Source organism: Sebastes umbrosus, chromosome 9 (genome assembly GCF_015220745.1).
Source record: "Sebastes umbrosus isolate fSebUmb1 chromosome 9, fSebUmb1.pri, whole genome shotgun sequence".
NCBI classification, from domain to species: Eukaryota; Metazoa; Chordata; class Actinopteri; order Perciformes; family Sebastidae; genus Sebastes; species Sebastes umbrosus.
The window spans coordinates 21,105,496-21,125,019 of record NC_051277.1 but is presented as its reverse complement, the minus strand read 5'-3'; positions in this window follow the sequence as shown (position 1 = coordinate 21,125,019).

Below are 19,524 nucleotides of genomic sequence, written 5' to 3'. Positions count from 1 at the left end.
TGCCGTCTGCTGTAACCTCCAACATCGCGGATCCAGTTACACGTGTCCGCTCATGTGTCCCATAGCTCTCAAGACAAACTATGAAACAGTTAGTTATTTTTCCACGGTAAAGAGAGACACAGACAAAAAAAGATTCACCTTCACACCAAATTCACAACGTCCTCAGAGTGACGGGAGAGAAAACCAGAAAACCCTGCTACTTCAACCTGCTGACCTACCACACACTGAAAGTGAAGTACATTGCAGTGATATTCCAAGAAGAGGGAGTGGTGCCATGATTGACTGTACTTTGTGTCTGCGGTGTTTTCAGCTTCACACAGAGAGAAAATGGCTTCCCTGTCAGAGGAGAATCTCTGCAGTCTTGTCTGCTGTGAAATCGTTGAGTGTCCCGTTCTTCTGTCATAGCCACAGCTTCTGTAAAGACTGTCTGGAGAGCTGGTGGAGGGAGAAATAACATGTGACGCGAGTGTCCACTTTGTAAGAGACGATTTTCAAAGGACGACCCACCTTTAAACTTGACATTAAAGAATCTGTGGGAGGCGTTCTTACCGGACAGCGATGACTCTTCTGTCTGGACCGTCAGCAGCCAGCGTGTCACATCTGCAGAGATCCAAAAGACACATACCGACCCATTGATGAAACTGCACTGGATCACAGAGAGGAGCTCCAGAGATCCCTGAAGCTCTTACAGGACAAACTGGAGCTTGTTAATAAAGTTGGTTGATGTTCAATCAAACAGCAGAACACATTAAGGTCCAGGCCCGACACACAGAGAGGCTGATTCATGAGCAGTTCATGAAGCTTCACCACCAGTTTTCAGAAGACAAAGAGGAGGTCAGGATGGCTGCCCTGAGGGAGGAAGAGGAGCAGAAGTGTCAGAAGGAGAAGATTGAGACTCTTCTAGACATGGTCAGAGCCACAGAGGAGGAGCTGATCACATCTCATTCCTGCACATCTACAAGGCTGCAGTGGAAAGAGTCCAGCAGCGCCCCCTGCAGGATGATCCAGAGCCACTCTCTGGGACAAGATGAAGAAGATGGCCTCCTGTGATTCTGGATCCAAACACCGCCAGTCTACATCTCATCATGTTTGAACATCTGAGCAGTGTGAGATGTGGGGAGCGATGACAGCTTCCTGAAAACCCAGAGATGATTAAAGATTACTTCTGTGTCTTGGTCTCTGAGGGCTTTCAATCAGGGACCCATCGCTTGGATGTAGAGGTTGGAGACATGCTGGGCACTGGGTGGGTTAGCAGAGTCCATCCACAGGAAGGGACCCATGCAGTCTGGATTATGGAGAATAGGGTTTTATAAAGGTGAATACTCAGCATGGTCACTACCTGTTCGACCCACTGTGAAGGAGGAACTCGAGAAAATCAGATTGGAACAAAGTAAAGCTGTCGTTCTCTGATCCTGATAACACACAGATACACACCTTCACACACACTTTCACTAACAGGCTTCCATTCATTAACATTAAAGATACTGCCAGTGAAGGTCTCTGTAACAGTGGACAGGCTGTTCTCGCACACCGTTCGTAGCTATATCTACGAAAAGTAATGCACTGTAATTCGTATATATATCCCACGAAATCAATTCGTATTTAATTCATGTAATCGTGAACCAGGAAGTATAAAGAGCGAGAAACGGCGTGTATGGAGGAGGTCGGGTTGGATGGGTGGGACAAAAAACATCAAACTTTGGTCCAGGAGACCGGTTTGCGTACCGTGTGTGAAACCAGAAGTCAACGTTGATTTATTTGTCACATAACGTACATACAGGAAGCCGGTCATTGTTGTGAAAGAAACCCTGACGCTATCGCCCTGAAGGGGTTTCTTGCACAACAATGACACGCTAGCTGTACATTATCCTGCTTATTACACGGCTACTTACTAAAGAAATCAATATTTTGACACAAAAATGGTCTGCCAGAGTCCGACATCAGAGCTGCGGTCATAGCAACGGTCTGCTATACATAGCAACGGTCTGTTATAAAGAAATTACAGACCGCAGAACGCTGTGATTAACCAATCAGAATCCAGTATTCAACACAGCTGTCTAATAAATTTAAGTAACACCCTTCCGTAGTTATTTTAACCCAAAACACAATCTTTTCATAAACCTAACCAGGTAGTTTTGTTGCATAAACCTAACCAAGTTTTTTCCTGTGAAGTTTATTTTGAAAAGACTGTATGCACGTAATGAGCGTAAATTGACACATGTTGCTGGACATTCGTAGGAAAACGTGCAAAAAATGAGGAATAACTTTTTGTAAGATATCATACAAACGTTGTATTAGGGTACGTTGCAGTGGAACAAAGCAGATAGATGTGGGTTCTCAACTTTTTGGGGGATGGAGACTAGAGGTGGGTGGGGGTCATACCACAAAAGCATGCCAGCCATTTGACAAACCTATGTTTTCAGTAATTTTTGCCAGTAACTGCCTTTATTATGTGGTGAGAAATGTTAAAATATTTCAGGCCAAGATACAGTTGTAGTTGGCGCTGAGGAAATATTGGTAGTATGGGTGAGGGTCTTATATGACATGAGATAAAGGCTGTTTTGTAATACATTTTGGGTGTGAGGACAGATAGTTTGAGTACAGAGTATACGTTTACTGTATACATTTGGTAAATGGACCGGGGCTTCGTCTTGTTGCATTCAAAAGTAAAAAGAATAAAATAAAACTTAATGTAAAATGATATATCGTCAGGAGTATATTGACATGGTAATCTGTACAGTTAAGCACTTGTTGTAAATGTTGACACATGCTCTTTGTGCAGGTGTGACATCACCTGTAATAGATTGCATTCTGTCGTCCATCTCTGCGACATCGGATCGATTTGACCGCCATCCATTTTAGTCATGGACCGCTCTGCTTCAGAGAGACCTTTTTTTGTTGCTTATTTTTATTTTTTTACTTCCTGTCAAATCTATCCTTTTTTTCTGTCACAGTATGTGTCTGTGATGACAAGGTGTTGACAGCTGTAGTAATATTTTCATGTCCACTAATACCACTACTGGGTACTGACACTGCTCAATGTGTTCTGTTTTCATCTGCAGATTTCCAACAGCAGGACAAGCTTCCCACTGTGAAGTTATTCTTTTTACTCTAGACTTTTCTTCATTTTTCTAAATGAAACTGGCTCACAAATGGAGCACGACGGGCGGCCGTATATAGCAATTTGAGGGCTTGATCATGCTAATAATCGAATGTCACACAAACGCACACCTGCACATGTACAGGTGGCATTCATCAAATTGAAATAAGCTTGTGCAGTTAAGTGTGTTGGAACAGTCATACAAACAAACCTGATGGAAAAAAGGAAGAGATATTTCGGATCTGTGACAGCCTGCAAAGTCCAGCATCATTTTAAAGTCATATGTGGCATAAAGAAAAACATACTGAGACAAATATGCAGGTACAATGGAAGAAGAAGAAGAAGAGTTTAAGGAATAAAGGGATAACAAAATGGTGTTTAATAGGCACATTAAAATAAATTACACTCTAGGCTTTTTAATAAATGCAGGGTAGAGTAATATTTTTACTAGCTGGACAGGAAAATGGGGGAAATTATGTTAACAGTATTGGTATTGCAATAACATTACCTATGGTGTCATTTATTTTTAAAATTATGATATTAAAATGACTGGTAAATGACAGTGTCAAATGTTTTTAATTATGGCGTAGTATTAAATGTTGATATACAGTAGTGCACATTGTTATTGTAGCAGGGGAACAAAACACTAGACTAAGCCTGGGAGAAAGGTGGACCTTTATAGCTATAAAATAGTATGGTTTTAAAATTATAATGAAATACTTGGGAACATGAATGTAGTTTTGTGGTACAAGATCCATCTGACGATCAACGTTGATGTCAGAGAAGAACGGAGAGGAGCTTAATAGAGTACTTCTGCCAGTTTTACTCCTTTCAGCTGTTAGCACAGTGAAAGTCAATATTTCATATTTTACGATAATATAATAAAGTATTTTTTTTTTGCTCATTGCGCACAATGTGTTAGTTGTTGCATTTATTTGCGGTGCGAAACCTCAGAAAAATCGACCTCGCTCCGGAAACAAAATTACGTTGCTTTTTCACCTTTAATATTCACGTTCTGTGTAAAAGTACTCATGACAAAAACAACAGTGTGAAAAAATATGTTGATGTGCGAATTAATCACTCACAAAACACGCCGTCGGTGTGTAAAGGCCTTAAGCCTGGTGCCCTGTGCGTACTTAATTATTTAAAGGGACTGTATTTTGTATGTTTTTGTATAAACATTTTTTAATCGTTTTTTTATTGCCAATTTGTGAACAAGTTGTATCCTATCCTGAGACATTCTGGGTTTCCTCTACCAGCCTGTAGACTACTTTTAACATGAAGAATGCGAGATGTTTTTCCGGGAAAATTCAACAGGTGTGATGACATGCCTTTACTCTCTTCAGCTCCGCAACAGAGCTAACAGTGTGCAACCATAGCTAATGTTCGGTTTGAAATGGAGTCCGCAAACGGCAACAAACGAACAGTCCCCACCACAACTCACACTCCAACACAAACTCCACGGAAGTACAAAAAAACAGAATTGCAATTCAATTCATGGAGGGACCTTCGTTTGGTTTTGGGTATCAAAACGGACCCCGAGCTGTTTGACCGATGCTCGCTCGCATCTACGTAGTGTGAGCACGAGTGCGAGTAGTTGACTTAACAGCCACAGGTGTCACTGTTAACAAGCAATTACTAATTCTTACATATAGCCCCTTTAATATGTATGCATTATTTAAAAAAGTACTTGCAGTCTAATTTATTTCTAGGTCCTTCATAAACGTGTTTCCTGCTCACAGTATATACTGTATTTCTTCCCTTGTATCTACCAGGTTACCCAACAGTAATATTTATAGTATTTCATTCATACAGCAGATAGCACAGTGTATTTACACTGTAATGTGTGGGCTGTAATCTACAGCATCAGCCTGCCTTACACTTACAGAGCAGCAGCACATAAGCAAGCATGCAAATGATGAACACAAACATTTTGAATGTTTAATTTTCATCCAATAAATCAAACTGAAATTTGCACAAGGCTTCACCATGACAACTGAGGATTCATTGCATCACACTCAAGGGATGTTTCACACACACTAACTCTGATCTGAGACACGCAGGTCCACACAGATGAACACAAGAAATCCTCACCAAATCCAAAGTTGTGTCAGCGGTGACCTTGACAGAGAGGATCTAGCCGCGGCTCGCATGGAGAAGGTGCTGATTGTGATCGTAAGACTTGAAAGTGTTTGATCTCTACAGCATGGCGGCTTAACAGTCAATTAACCCTTTGATCTTGTCTGATCCCACAACGCTGTATAGCCCCGTATACAGCCTACAGTACAAACTGCACACACACAGACGCCCCACTGAAAGATAATGGCTCCATCATCTCTTTCATTGGTCAAATTTGCGCTGCAGATTTATGTTCACACATGTCGATCTTCTTCGTCCTCCTTCTCATTTTCAGGGGTCAGGTGTTACGCAGTCTGGCGTCGGCGGTTCAGTGCGTCTATTGGATTTCATGAGTGGCTGAGCAATGAAAACATAATTGAGAAATAAGAGAGTTAATATCCACATTGACCCTTGGCTGAACTGACATGACACCCGGCCGTACTGCCTAATGGCATATTGACTGGCTGTTATGATTATGCGAAGACAAAGCCTGAATTGAAAACATACCACAAAGGAAAGACAAAGAAAAAACAACACATTCATCTCTTTTTCCACTCTAGATGGAAAGGACGGCATCTGCGAAAGGAATTCTAAGCATGAAGGGCTTGCTGATTTCTAGCTCTTTTCATATAATGTGATTCCGCGCTTCAAAAAGCTCATTTATTTTCCTCTCATTTCCGAAGGAAATTTTGCACTTACATTATTAAATGGCAAACTGGAGCTCTCGTACTCCAGGACTTTTATGTTGCTAAATATGTGATGGACACTGCCATCAGGAGTTGTTAGCACCTGTAATAACAGCCCTGTTCATTATTAATTACTGTGATGTTGGCATTTTTGCTGCAAAAGGTCCAATACATTAAAGTGGCATATTCAATTTGATTTTGATTAATTGATCAATTTAATTCTCTCGTGGATCAAATGTGCATAGATATTTGGTTAATGTCCTTAAAGTGATAGTTTGGATGTTTTGAAGTATGGTTGTATGCGCTACCTACTATGAGCACCTACTATGGATAAGAACCTCACACAATCCCACTTTAAAACACCCAAACTATCACTTTAATGCTAAAAAAGACAGCAACTTAATAACCAGGTGGTCATGATGACAAAATATCCAGGTTTTGATGCACGTATGAGTGTTTTATATAGATGTCTGACTGACACGTGTGCACATTATTTCTCAACAGTATGTATATAGTTCTCCTCTCATTAACCATGGTCATGTGTTTCTATTTCATTTTCTGACAATAGCGCTGCCTCATTTGTTGTCTGTTTTTTTCCAGAGCAGCTGTGTTCAAATCAATTCAGAATTTAATTAATTAGTCAATTAGTCAATCAAATGAAATTCAAATGAGTCAGGTTCAAATCACTCCTGTTCAGTTAAATTCAAATTGGCTCATTATTCTGTAAGAGTGAAATTGGGTTTGCGGGCAGAATTTACAATAACAACAACACACATTAAAATGATAACAAAACATGTAACACTAGTCTTTACCACAACATACAGCCGGCCTTTCGGACATATGTTATCTGTACAGTTTAATTCGACAGCCGCAGGGGCCAAGCTGGAAGGCTGTAAATGTTATTGGCCTTTGTCGTCACATGCATCTATGAGATTTCATCTGTGCAACACCTGTAATCTCACAGGGTATTTCTACCAGGCTCCCCAGGCAGCCTCGGTTGTTTATAGTGAGGGCACAAAGAAAAAGAAAATCGTAATTTGTGTTGTGCAGAAGCACGGTATTTCCTGCTGGGTTTTGTCCGCGTCCTCTATGTTCTCCACCAAATCCCAGCAAGTCAGAAAGAACAATCATGCAGTGTTGTGTGCGTGCGTGTGTGTGTGTGCTTTAGGTTAAACCAATTGTGCTGCACTAAAGCGATAAAAGCATATGGCTGAGGGCTCTGTCCTTAGAAAAAAAAAAGAGTCGATCCATACTGTCCACATTAACAGACAATAAAAGATATCTCTTCCCATAAGTCTTCTCTGCCCAGACATATCAAGGACTTAGCTGTCATTATCATGGAAATGAGTCTAAAAATAGCTGTTGGGACTCCAACCAGTCAAAGAGCAGCACATTAGACAGACTGACACAAAGCAGGCATGTTAGTACAGAACGCTGGGCTCCTGGGCTCCTGGGCTCCTGGGCTCCTGGGCTCCTGTGTCCTGGATCAATTTTAGGGTCCGTTTGAACCTACACTAAACAATCTTGCACCCCCTCCCTTTTGTGAGAACAACAGGAGGTCTGGTTATTACTGATTACAATTGGCAGTCTAGCAGAGCTGAATTCACGCTCGGCACACTGTAGCCTGACAAATGCTGGCTAAACTTCCTGTCAGAAGATGAATCAGCTTTAGGAGTGTAAAATCCCTACAGAGGCCTGTGTAACAGCACAGCCTGAGATACTACATAGGGAATAGGTCCCAAACTGACAGGTTGAGGATTTACAATACCTTCTAATATTTTTTATGTTTCCTATATTTCTCTTTGAGCTCAAAGCAGCCATGGTTGCTCAACTTTTTTTTTTAATGTCTCTGCGCCAGCGACCGCTGTCCCATTCTCTTGAAAGCGATATCTCAGGAACGCCTGGAAGGAATTTCTTCAAATTTGGCACAAGCGTCCACTTAAACTCAAGGATAAACTGATAATTTAGTGGTCAAAGGCTATTGTCACTGTGACCTCATAAAACACGTTTTTGACCATAACTATAAGAATTAATATGCTAAATATGACAATTTAACACAAATGCCTAATAGGATAAAATGATGAAGTGATGACATTTTGGACAGACATGGATGTAAACTGCAACTTGACTGGTTGGGGAAACATACAACCACATGGTGGTAATTCTAGTTAAACTCTACTATGTATTATCATCAAAATATGATCTTGTTAATCAAGATTTATTGCAAAACTTTATTTACACATCACAATTTCGGTATGTCATTATGAGAAGATAATAAATAGATTTTCTCCAGACCGTGGCTTAACTTATGTAAATGATCTTTGGTGATATCACAAATTGTGAAAAGTTGGTGGTTAAACTCGCAGTTAGCTGACAGTCGAGTCTCGTTTCAGCCAGATATCTGTGACCTCAGCAGTCCTGTGCGCCGCCATTGTTCCACGTGCTTTTTAACTCCTCTAATCTCAAGATCCTGACTTAATTATCTTGTTATCTCAAGATACAAAATTAATGGTTTTCCAAGGTCACAACTTCAGTCTAATTTGCCGTTACCTTCATGAAAGGCAATTGCAGCAGACCTCATAGTGGACTCACACTGTAGACAGATTAAAGTAGAACAGAGAGATCACGACTGATCGCCACATTAGATTTTACATTAATCAACATTTGACACTGATATTGCAACTGCAATTAGTTACCAATTAAGTCATGATCTCAAGAAAGACATTTTAGTACATTGTTAAGGTAACAAGGTTTTCAATTGTGACTACCAGAATACACATTTGATCTTTCAAAATACTGAAGGGTCACTTGTGAATTTTGACCACTACTGTTGCTGTAGAGCAATGTTCTGCTCCATAAACACACAAGTACTGTGATACAATTTCTAATTGACTGCAGAGGGTAGTAATGCATACATACTTTTAATGAGCCATTAAAAGAGGAGAATAAGAATACCACAAGCCAAGGAAAGAAATGCATGTTTCCAAACATTTCAAATAGCAGCAGAGATAGGAAATATTTTCAACACCTTTGTTTGGTCTCAAGCCAAGGATACACACAATGTAGTTTGCAATTATGAGAAACAAATGGAGACTCCACAGGGTGCCTTTAAGTTGCGATGTCAAGATAACAGGGGTAAAATAAACAAAGACAGCAGTTGGCGTCCTTCTGTCTAACAGAATATTATAAGAGGTGCACAAGAGACTCTTAGAGAGTTTTATGGCTTGTTGAATCATTGTTTTGTTTGTGAGTAATATTTTTCTTAGTGCACAGCCGACTTTATCTCAAAAGACAGCAATTTTATAAAACTGTCATTACTTTGCAGCCTGCTATTGTAACTGGTCAATGCTTATATTTTCTGTTGTAAATAATGCGCTGATCAGTGTTTATCTATTCTGTAATTAGATATTATTTGAAGGGCCGAGGGTAAATTACCAAATAATCAGCACACAAAGCAAAGAGTGGGAGACACTGAGTCAACTAGCAGATCGCCAAGGTCTGTTTCCTTTGAGCCTATTGGCTGCTGAATACTTTTAGTGCTATAAAACGCAGTCTTTAAATGTTGTGTAAACTTCTCTGAGAGATTTCTCCTGTGCCATCAAGTCGTCTGTTATCTCTGGCACTGTGGTCCCATTGTTCCCATTACCACAGTTTCCACTAAATTCCATATGTTCATGTTTGTCAGCGGTATTCAAGTTTGAATAACGACCTAAACTGTTGTGGTACAACACCAACAGGCAGACTCGCGGCCCTGTTCCAGTCTGTCCGCCTCCAACACCCTCAGTCGATCTAAACCCCTCTGACTGGAGCCATCTGTCTGGGCCAGCTACTGGGACCATCACTGTTTACCTCAGGGCTCTGCTCTTTGTTCCTCTCACATCAAGACAGTGATGTCACTCGACCTTTATTACTCTGTTTCAATCCTTGAATTAGTTAGTGCTCTTGTGGAATTTCCCCTCAGGCCAATGTTGCACTAGCTATGACAACATAAATCCGAGGTCATTGAACCGTCCCGGAGGTACGAACCTAGTCATCTAGAATAAATTGCTGTGACAAGACTAAGGGCAGCCTGACACAACAATAGTTAGAAACAAGTTAATGTGAAAGTAGCGTAGAAGTGCTGTGAAATGACTGAGAAGTGGATTTGCTACAGCTGAGACTTAAAGTAGGGTTGGTAATCATCTTCAAAAACAATAGCAATGTTCATTGTTTATGTTTATTATGATATATTTATATTGATTATGATAATTTTGGCGGTGTGGCTTTGGAGGGAGGCCAGAACGGACTGCTAAATTTAGGCTGTGTTCCAAATCACATACTTTTTCTTTTTACTTTTAGTACATACTGCAGCTGCCCTGTTGCATGCAGTATGCATACAATTGGGACATAGTACTTCGTTATAATATTGCACCTTGAACTTTGACCCTCTAGCTCATATATCTGCTGCACGGAGGATTGTGGGTCAGAATAGGCTGAAAAGCATTCTGGCTTGCATACTGCAAAATGCAATCTGATGAAATAGGACATCTTGGTATATTTGGTATACTGCATTTGACATACTATGTACTAGGAGATACTAAATATTTTTCTGGCATACTAAATAATGGGTATTGGAATGCATAGTTAGTGACATTTGGAGCTAGTGCTGCCAGCTACTTTCATTGGAAAACAGATGGCAACACTGGGCTGGGTTTTTCAATTGGAAAAATTTAACGTACCCTTGCTGGTTCTCAAGAAGAAATGTACTTTTTTCAAGTGGTAGATGTGAAAATGTTTTGGATTCTATTATTCAAAATGTAACAAAAGAAAACATCAGCATGAGCTTCCATCCATCCCTACAGTAATCAAAGTGACTCTCAGTAGAGGATGAATGCGAAGAAGCTGAAGTTATTCATATTATGTACAGAGAGGACAAGAGTTCTCGTGTGCACAGTTAAGAACTACCATCACTGTCAACTGAGGCAGATATGAAGGTAGCAGTGTTTATGTGTTTTTGCGATCTTGTTGTTGAGGAACCATTTCATTTTATATCTCTTTGCTCCTGTGCAGCAACCTAGGGAGTCTGTTATCTGTTATAGTCTCCTAATTTGTTTTGGTTGTCTGAAGGTGTAATGTTGAGGTAGCTTTTTTTTTTTTTTTAAAGTTATTTTTTTGGGAGCATTTTCCATTTTTATTGACAGGACAGTGGATAGAGTCTTGAAAGGGGGGAGAGAGAGAGTGGATGCGGAAAGGGGCCGGATTCGAACCCGGGCCGCCGCGGTCAGGACCAAGCCTTAATACATGGACGCCCGCTCTACCAACTGAGCTAACCCAGGCGCCCGAGGTAGCTTTTTAATGAGAATAGTTTTGCTTTGACAGTAAAGAGCATGGTCGCTTCTTCTATCCTTTATAACAGGACATTTGTGTCATGTAAATTGGATTTTTATTTATTTATTTTTTAATCTGATGACATCATGATTAGAGTATCTGTAACTCATGGTTAGTGTTTGTTGTTGTCTGGTGCCTTGTACTGTAAACTCTTTTGGGATATGGATGTAAGACACCTAAATAGATAACAAAATTAAATAGATCAATCAATCAATTTTATTTGAAGTGTTTAATGGTTTTTACAGTCTTTAATTTACAAAAACATCAATATTGGCAGAAAAGAAAAAGCACAAAGGGCACGTTACTTATTTTTCTTTGCTTTATAGGCCTTTTTCACAGCGGACATTTGGACTTGTCATAGTAGGAAAAGTACTGGTGTTTTGGGCGCTTCCAATAGGCAGTGGACAGCTTGTACAGCGAAGAAGGGAACAGTGGGCTCATGTTTGTAGTTCTTTTTCGGAAAGGCTGGGCACAGTTTGTGGAAATACAGGATTTAAACATTGGTTTTGCCCCAGGCAAAGATGTTCTGGTGCAACAACAGATTGTTGGGTTGCATGATCAATGCTTTGCTCATCATATAAGTCAATAGCAGATGTATGGTGTGTGATTGGCTGGGATCAATATAGCAAGTTGTCTCCTTTGATGTTCCCCCTGCAGGCTGATTTCATTTTATTGATCTTATCCTGTAGTGAAACATACAGGTGCTTATGAGCGAAGCTTTGTTTTTATATATATATATGAATATATATATAAAATGCAGCATTGTAACGTTACCATATTGTTTTTGTTAGCTGCAAATAAAAGGAAATTAAAGACCTCACAGTATTATGGGTGGGATATAATCACATGATATACTGTATATGTCAATTTATATCATGGTATTAATATTTAATTCAAGTGATTTAGTAAATATATTGTAAAATCATTGAAGAAAGTGTTTATGAAATAATCAGACTGTTTTTGGTAATCTGGTGAATTGAATAGCTGATAAATCAAAATACTCCATTACATTAATGCAAAATGATATAATAATCAAATATTGCCATAAAACACTCCTGATCATTGATTTGTAACCGTGCCCACAATGGCCTAATACACGCAGTAATATTAAAGTAATAGCTGCCATGGTATAAACAGTATAGAGAGGCAAAGTCCCGCCGTTTCCGGGGGACCACCATGGGACCCTATTTCGGAAAAAATATGAACGGAAGTCAACGGCGAGAGACAAATAACTTTTTGATCCCATTTGAATTGCGCCATGAATCACACATATGATGTTTGTCAATTTATTATATAATGTTGCAAGTCAATAAAGTCACAGTTTGTTGTAAAACGGCTTAAGTATAAGACTGTGAAAATACGTAATTAGAAAGACTACACACTCAAAAGTCGCGTAGTGATGTCTCTCTTGCTGAAGCTACGATGCCTGTGTGTTTCGTACTGGGACGTACTCAAACCAGCAAAGGGTCTCACTCGTTCTTTCGCTTCCCGGCTGATAAAAAGACCAGGACTCGCTGGATAAAAAACGTCTCATTTGTGCGTGAAACATAGTTAATTTAGCTAGCTAGCTAGAGTTGGTGACAAATATTGTGTGAGACGAGAGATGTAGTTCAATGAGCGGTTCAAGTATACTACGACAAACTGTGACTTTCCTGACTTGCAAAATTATGTTTTAAATTGACAAACATATGTGTGATTCATGGTGCAATTCAAACGGGATCAAAAAAATATTTGTCTCCAGCCGTTGACTACCGTTCATATTTTTTCCCAAAATAAGGTCCCATGGAGTCCAGAGGAAGGAGAGGGACTTTGCTTCTCTATGACAAAATCTTAGCCAGTTAATTTGTATAATATCACTAGCACAACTGATGGATGAACAGTTATGTCTAAAATGTGTATTGGTTTTGAAGCAATACAGAAAAGTTTGTTGGAGAGGAGCACAAATGGCAAATGACCCTGCTGTAACTCTGTCAAAAATTTGTGTTTTCCACTGAGAGAGCAGCTTAAAGGGATTGTCGAGACCGCGGAGGTCTTGGCTTATAAAGCAATGTCATTTGCAATGGATCACTTTGCCCTTGAGTGTGTGTGTGTGTGTGTATATGTATGCCAGTGCATATTTGAGTGTTTGTTTATGTGTGAGTGTCCTTGATTTTTGAATGGTCTCATTCTCCCATCATCGTCATCATCATCATCAGCTCTCGGCAGTATAATGTAAGTCTCAGTGGAGGGTGAGACAAATGTGCATGATGTCTGCTGTGCCATTATGTTGTTATATTTTTCTGAGGGGGGGTTGAGGTAGGAGGGAGGAAGTGTATGTCATCTGTTCCAATCCAGCAGCCATACTCTCCTTTTACTTCCCCTGCCTTTTGTATCTCAAAGTATTTTCACTCCACTCACGCAATTATCCTCCAGTCTCCTCACATCCTGTTCCCACTTCTCCTCTCATTAGCCGAGGAGACAGCCTTAGTTTAGGATAACAAGTTGACCATTTTGTGTGTATGTGCTCATATTTGTGTGTGTGTATATCTGTTTACGTGTGTGTTAGTCCCTCGAGCCTCAGCCTGTTGGCCAGTTGCAGGGTTGTGTCTTTAAAAGCAGCTCATTAGTGTTTCCACTTGGACTCCAGACAGCTCTTTCTTCTTCTACAGCTGGTTCTGGGCACATTAGGCCAATGATGCTCTCTCCCTCTAATGGAGCAGAACGAGAGGGCCAGCACTGAGCTGCTCCTGTTTGCTCTCCTATTAATTATCCTTCCCTCGACCAACTTAAACTCCTACTGTTCCGCACGCATGCGGAAGCTTTGTGAGGCTTTCTTTTAACATTCACATTAGTTGCAACGCACCCCTCTGATCATCAGAATACGCTGACTGCTGGACTTTTTTTATGATGTGCTTTCTTTAACTAGTGCTCTGTGTTGGCAAAATGGGGTGCTTTCTTCTTCAGTCTGCATTATGAGGGTCCTTGAGGTGTACAGAATATCTGTTGACTGTGGCAGGGACTCTTGGGACTCATGCTGTAGTTTGAGTTCTTGCTGATGGCAAATTGAAGGGCCAGTTGTTTGCAATGGTTTTCTTTTTTCATGTGCTCTACAGAGCTTTTGCATGGGAAGAGGAGCTGTGGTCTCACTGCTGTCTCATATTGGCACTCCAACATTTTTAGTAAACTTTTTAGAGATGAGATCAGAATACTAATACAGAACCATCCAAGTCCTGCATCCATCCATCATTTCATTCTCTTCCGCTTACCCGGGGCCAGGTCATGGGGGCAGCAGACGTCCCTCTCCCCAGCAACGTTCTCCAGCTCTTCCTTGGGGACCCCGAGGCGTTCCCAGGCCAGACGAGATATATAATCTCTCCAGTGTGTTCTGGGTCTACCTCGGGGCCTCTTAACAGTTGGACGTGCCCAGAACGATACTCGGAGATCCCTCTGGATGTCTGAGCTCCTCATCCTATCTCTAACGAAGAAATGGCAACAAGGGACAACCCTGACGGAGGCCAACACTCACCGGAAATGTGTTTGACTTTGTGCTGAGTATACGGACACAGCTCTCACTTTGGTTATACAACGACTGGCTATGTCATAGCAATGACCCCTGCACCCCATATTCCCTCAGTATACCCATAGGACTCCCCGGGGGACATGGTCTTAGTCCTTCACAACTATAAACAGCATTTATTAATCTCTCCTCTTGCCAAAATAGTTGCAAGAGTTATAGCTATGTTACAGAAACCGACGTTTAGGGGACAGCCATGCAGTTGACGTGCCTGATATATGAAGATTTCTTCCATCATCACAGTACGTACTTTTTTTTAGAAAAGTCAAATTCTTTTCTGTACAACAATATAACTTCTGATTACTTACAGTAGGTATGAATGTTCATATACAGCCAGTTTCTGTGCATTTTACAGGATTTATGGCTTCCGTACACTAAACTTTACTCTTTGTAAAGAGGCAATGCACAAGGTACGATCTACTTCAATTTGCACAGAAGAGACATATCTTTAATTCAATTTTATTGTATTTTGTATTTCTTTTATCTAGTTTAAAGTAGTTTATTCATTTATCTATCTATCTATCTATCTATCTATCTATCTATCTATCTATCTATGACCATCAGTCAGTCCGTCTTTAAATCAAATAGCTTCCCCCAATTCCTAAATTCCTTGGATAATTTTGATGATAATATTGAGTTTCATATTAAACATATAGCCAAAGCTGCAAGTTACCATCATCATGTTGCTATAATTCAATCTCTGTATCAACAGTGGCAGTGAAAACATTAGTACATGCATTTGCACTGCTGAAACATGATTGTAATGTTCACTGTTTTACTTAAAAACAAGTAATCCTGTGCTTACAAATTGCTGCAGACAAAATCTTCTCATTCCCGCCAGATGGGACCTAAAGGTGCTTCTCCCTAATGAAACATGACATCCTATTCATCATCTCCCTCTGATTGCAAGAGTCTAACTATTTAAACGACCCAGCAGTTAAAAATGAAACCATTGGAAGCAGAAGTTTTTCTTTAAACACTCATTTCCTTTGGCGTGAACTCCCTGTTGTGTGTAATGGACATTTTTTCTTTGGGGCTTTTTTTAGATGGGAATTTAGTTCATGTTGAGTTCTCCCAGTTTATGTTTCTTTCATGATTCTGCTTGTCTGTTTGTTTTGAGTGGGAGCAACAGCTCAGGTTGCTTCTCCAACTCCTTTTATATTTCATAGCACCATCATCCTTTGTGGCTTTCACTCTTCCTCCCTTCTTGCCTCTGGTGAAACAGCAGCTGTTAATGTGTTTTTATGTTGTCAAATTTTGTTTCCCCTCGCCTTGAATTTCACGACTGACCTCCTAACTGACTGAAACCAAGCTACAGTTTAAGACTGTTGAGACTACGTGGTAAAAAGAGATCATTGCTTTAGCAGAAAGCCGGTTACTTTGCTTAGAAAAAGAAGCACAAACCAACAAGGAATATTGTCTCAATCTGATCCAATACAGCTATTGTTAGAAGAAGAAAATACACAAAACAAATGGCAACTGTCAGTCAACAACTGAGCCAATTTTTGCCTTTTTTCCCGAACAAGATTTCCGTGGGAACATCTCCTTGTTCTTATTCTTATCTTTGCGTGTGCAACTGTGATTAAGCATGATGCTTTTCCCCATGCAGACTAACCGTAATGGGCCTGTCTTTATTTGATAGGAATCACCCACGTGGAACACATAATGCTTTAAACATTGCCTGTGCGTGTAGCAGGAGCATATTAAGTCTAAAATAGGTCTTGGAACATTAGAATACATAATTATCGTTTAAATGAAATACGTTTGAGGTTTGCCAAAAACGTAGTTCAATGACCTACTCTCACTTTGAAAGAGAAATGAAAGAAGACGGTAATTTTGAAGGTTGGGTGTAATGTGTATGTTCTTTGATCACACAACAGACTTGCACTCAGTGTTATTCTTAGAGAGGGTGAAGGAGACAGGGATTCATTTTTCATGGAGATATTTGATTTGTACATTTGGCTTTCAAGGATTCTCAGTGGCATGTGAAAACCCAGAGTATATTTCAGCGACTGAAAGCTCAGCATGAATAAGTGAAAAGTGTCAAAGTGTTGTATTTATTCATTTATGAATCTTTCCTCACTGATGCTCCTCAGCAGCATCCCTCCGTGGCACCGCAACAAATGCTTTGGTCTGAGTGCATGCAAATTATAAAGCGGGCATTGTTCTCTACATATGTTTTTTGATTCCATATTATATATCTTCATTTTTCTACTTCGAACCAGACATCTCTCTTACCTTATCACTCCCCATTTCTTCATTAAACCAACGTTTTCTAGAAAAGCCATCACTTTTATATGATACCAATGTGCTTTAAACAATACAAATAGGAGTCTCATTGTGCTGGATAACTCACAGTTGGTTGATGTCGCTTTTTTGGCCAGTGTTTCACTTTAATATTTCACTAGCTGTTGTTAATCCAATTTTTCCGTTGGAGTGATTCATACTCCCGGCAGTTTGGCTCTCAGGAAGTAAAAAAGAAAAAAATGCTTATAATAGGAAATAACTGGTGTGTTGAATGGGGATAAAGGGTATTAGATTATGCCGGGCATGTGTGGTGGCAATATACTTTAGTTTGCAGAGTCAGCACTGTTGTAAAGCAATATACTCGATTCAGACAAAGAATTGTAATCCAGCAAATACCTATATACGCATCCCCGGCAGCCTGCAGAGCTGCCAGCTGACAGCTCACTTATGTGAACGGAGCAGAGAAAAAACAAAATGACGATGAATTGGTTCATCTGTGAAAATAGTCATCTGTCTATCCTTGTTTAAATGGCTTCTGTCAAATTAGAGAAACATTTTCTGGCTGCCAGGAAGCATTTTTTATGCCAACAATGCAGTTTTAGAGTTTATCAGTTTTTAAAGAAACAAGCCAAGCTGCCCATTTCCTGCCCACAACTGCCCAGCTGTAATATCAATTTAAACCATCTACATTTCAGTGTCAATTTCCTTTCCTCTAGAGACGAGTTTGGTGCCCACTATCCAAAGAACGTCTAATGGCAGTGGGTACTTTTAGTTTGAATTAAACACACTTCAATACTTGTTAGTAGCTTGGGTATGCCTGAACATTATTGACATTAATGAATGACATTACAGTAAGATAAAAAAACAAAAACAGGTCTGCTATGTCTAAGCGCCTCACCCAACCCTTGAGCTGTGGGAGAAATGGTGTTCAGACCACTTGTGCACATGGAAAGCGGAGCAATTCAGCCATATTAACAGATTCACACTTGCTAATCATTTTTATTCTCTGCTTAAAACACTATTATACAGCATAGAATCCATTTGTCGATGTAAAATTATCAACACAAAATATGTGATCAATGCATGTAATACTGAAAGGAGATTTGGAAATCAGTAGAGCTGCAACGATTAGTCGATTGATCCATCAGGTAATTGTTTCAGTCAGTTCTTAAGCAAGAATACCAAACCTTCTCTGGTTGCAGCTTCTTCAGTGTGAGGATTTGCTGTTTTTCTTTGTCATATATGATAGCAAACTAAATATATATAAGGGTTTGGAGTGGACCAAACATTTAATCAAGATAGTATTCATCAGAGTATCATCAATGAAAATAAACGTTGCAGCCCTAGAAATTTTGTTTTAAAAGGACGCTGATGATGGAAAACAAGACTCAGTCAAAACCGAGTATATCTTTTTTTTTTATTCTATTATTCCAACAATCCATCAAAATCTACTTCAGAAAACATTGTAATCGAGAAACAGGCCATGCTACTGCTGAATCTTGTTTCATTTTATAACTAGATCACCTAGTTTGACAGCTTGGTCCAAGTTTCGTGAGCCGGACACATCACGCTGGACGGGCTCATTTGCATAAAGGACTGTTCCACGCCTTTTCATTTTGAAAGAGCAACGGCCAATGAGGAAACTCCAACACTCGGCCGACCACTCATTTAACTTCATCACTCACTCACTCACTCACTCACTCAGTCACTCAGTGACAGACTTTTGCGTTTGTAGGGCTGGCCCTCTGCGGTCCAGCCAAAAAGGATTCTGATAATGATGTTGGCACACTTTCAAGCAAACAGGTGGGAATGTAATCGGATCAACTCTGACTTAAACCTCAGTGTGTGATTTTTTTTAATATGAGTATTGAATTAAATACTGTCAGTTATGTGTGAGGGTAACTCTTATCCCACTGAGATTTTCAGCTTATTGTTTTGGTCCCACACTTCATATGTCACTGCTTTGCTGTAGGCGCTCATTAGAGCACATCTTCTCCTCTTCTGCTAAAACACAATTGAACCTAGATGCTGGTTTGATTCACATTTCTGAATGTTCAGCAAATAAACACTGGTTTATAAATCAGAGAATCAACACAAAAGCAATGATGCAGACTCAAATCTGACGCCTATATGCTTCATTTAGTTTGTTTTGTTTAATGCCACAGTACCATTTCCTTGGTTTTCTGACATAATTCCTTTATTATGGTAAATCATCAAGTCCTGCAAATTCTGACAACTGAGAACTTAATTGTACAAGGCGAATGTGTACAAAATGCATTTTGCTTAGAGAAACGGCAGTGTGCACAGACAGTTAACCGAGGGGAAGGTTCAGCACTGTAGCGATACAGTAAAGCTGCTAATTTGGAACAAAGTACACAAACAGCAGGTGTCAAAACTCACTAAGATTTAATACAGGGGTAAATAAGATACAGATTCTTGTAGCATTGCAATGC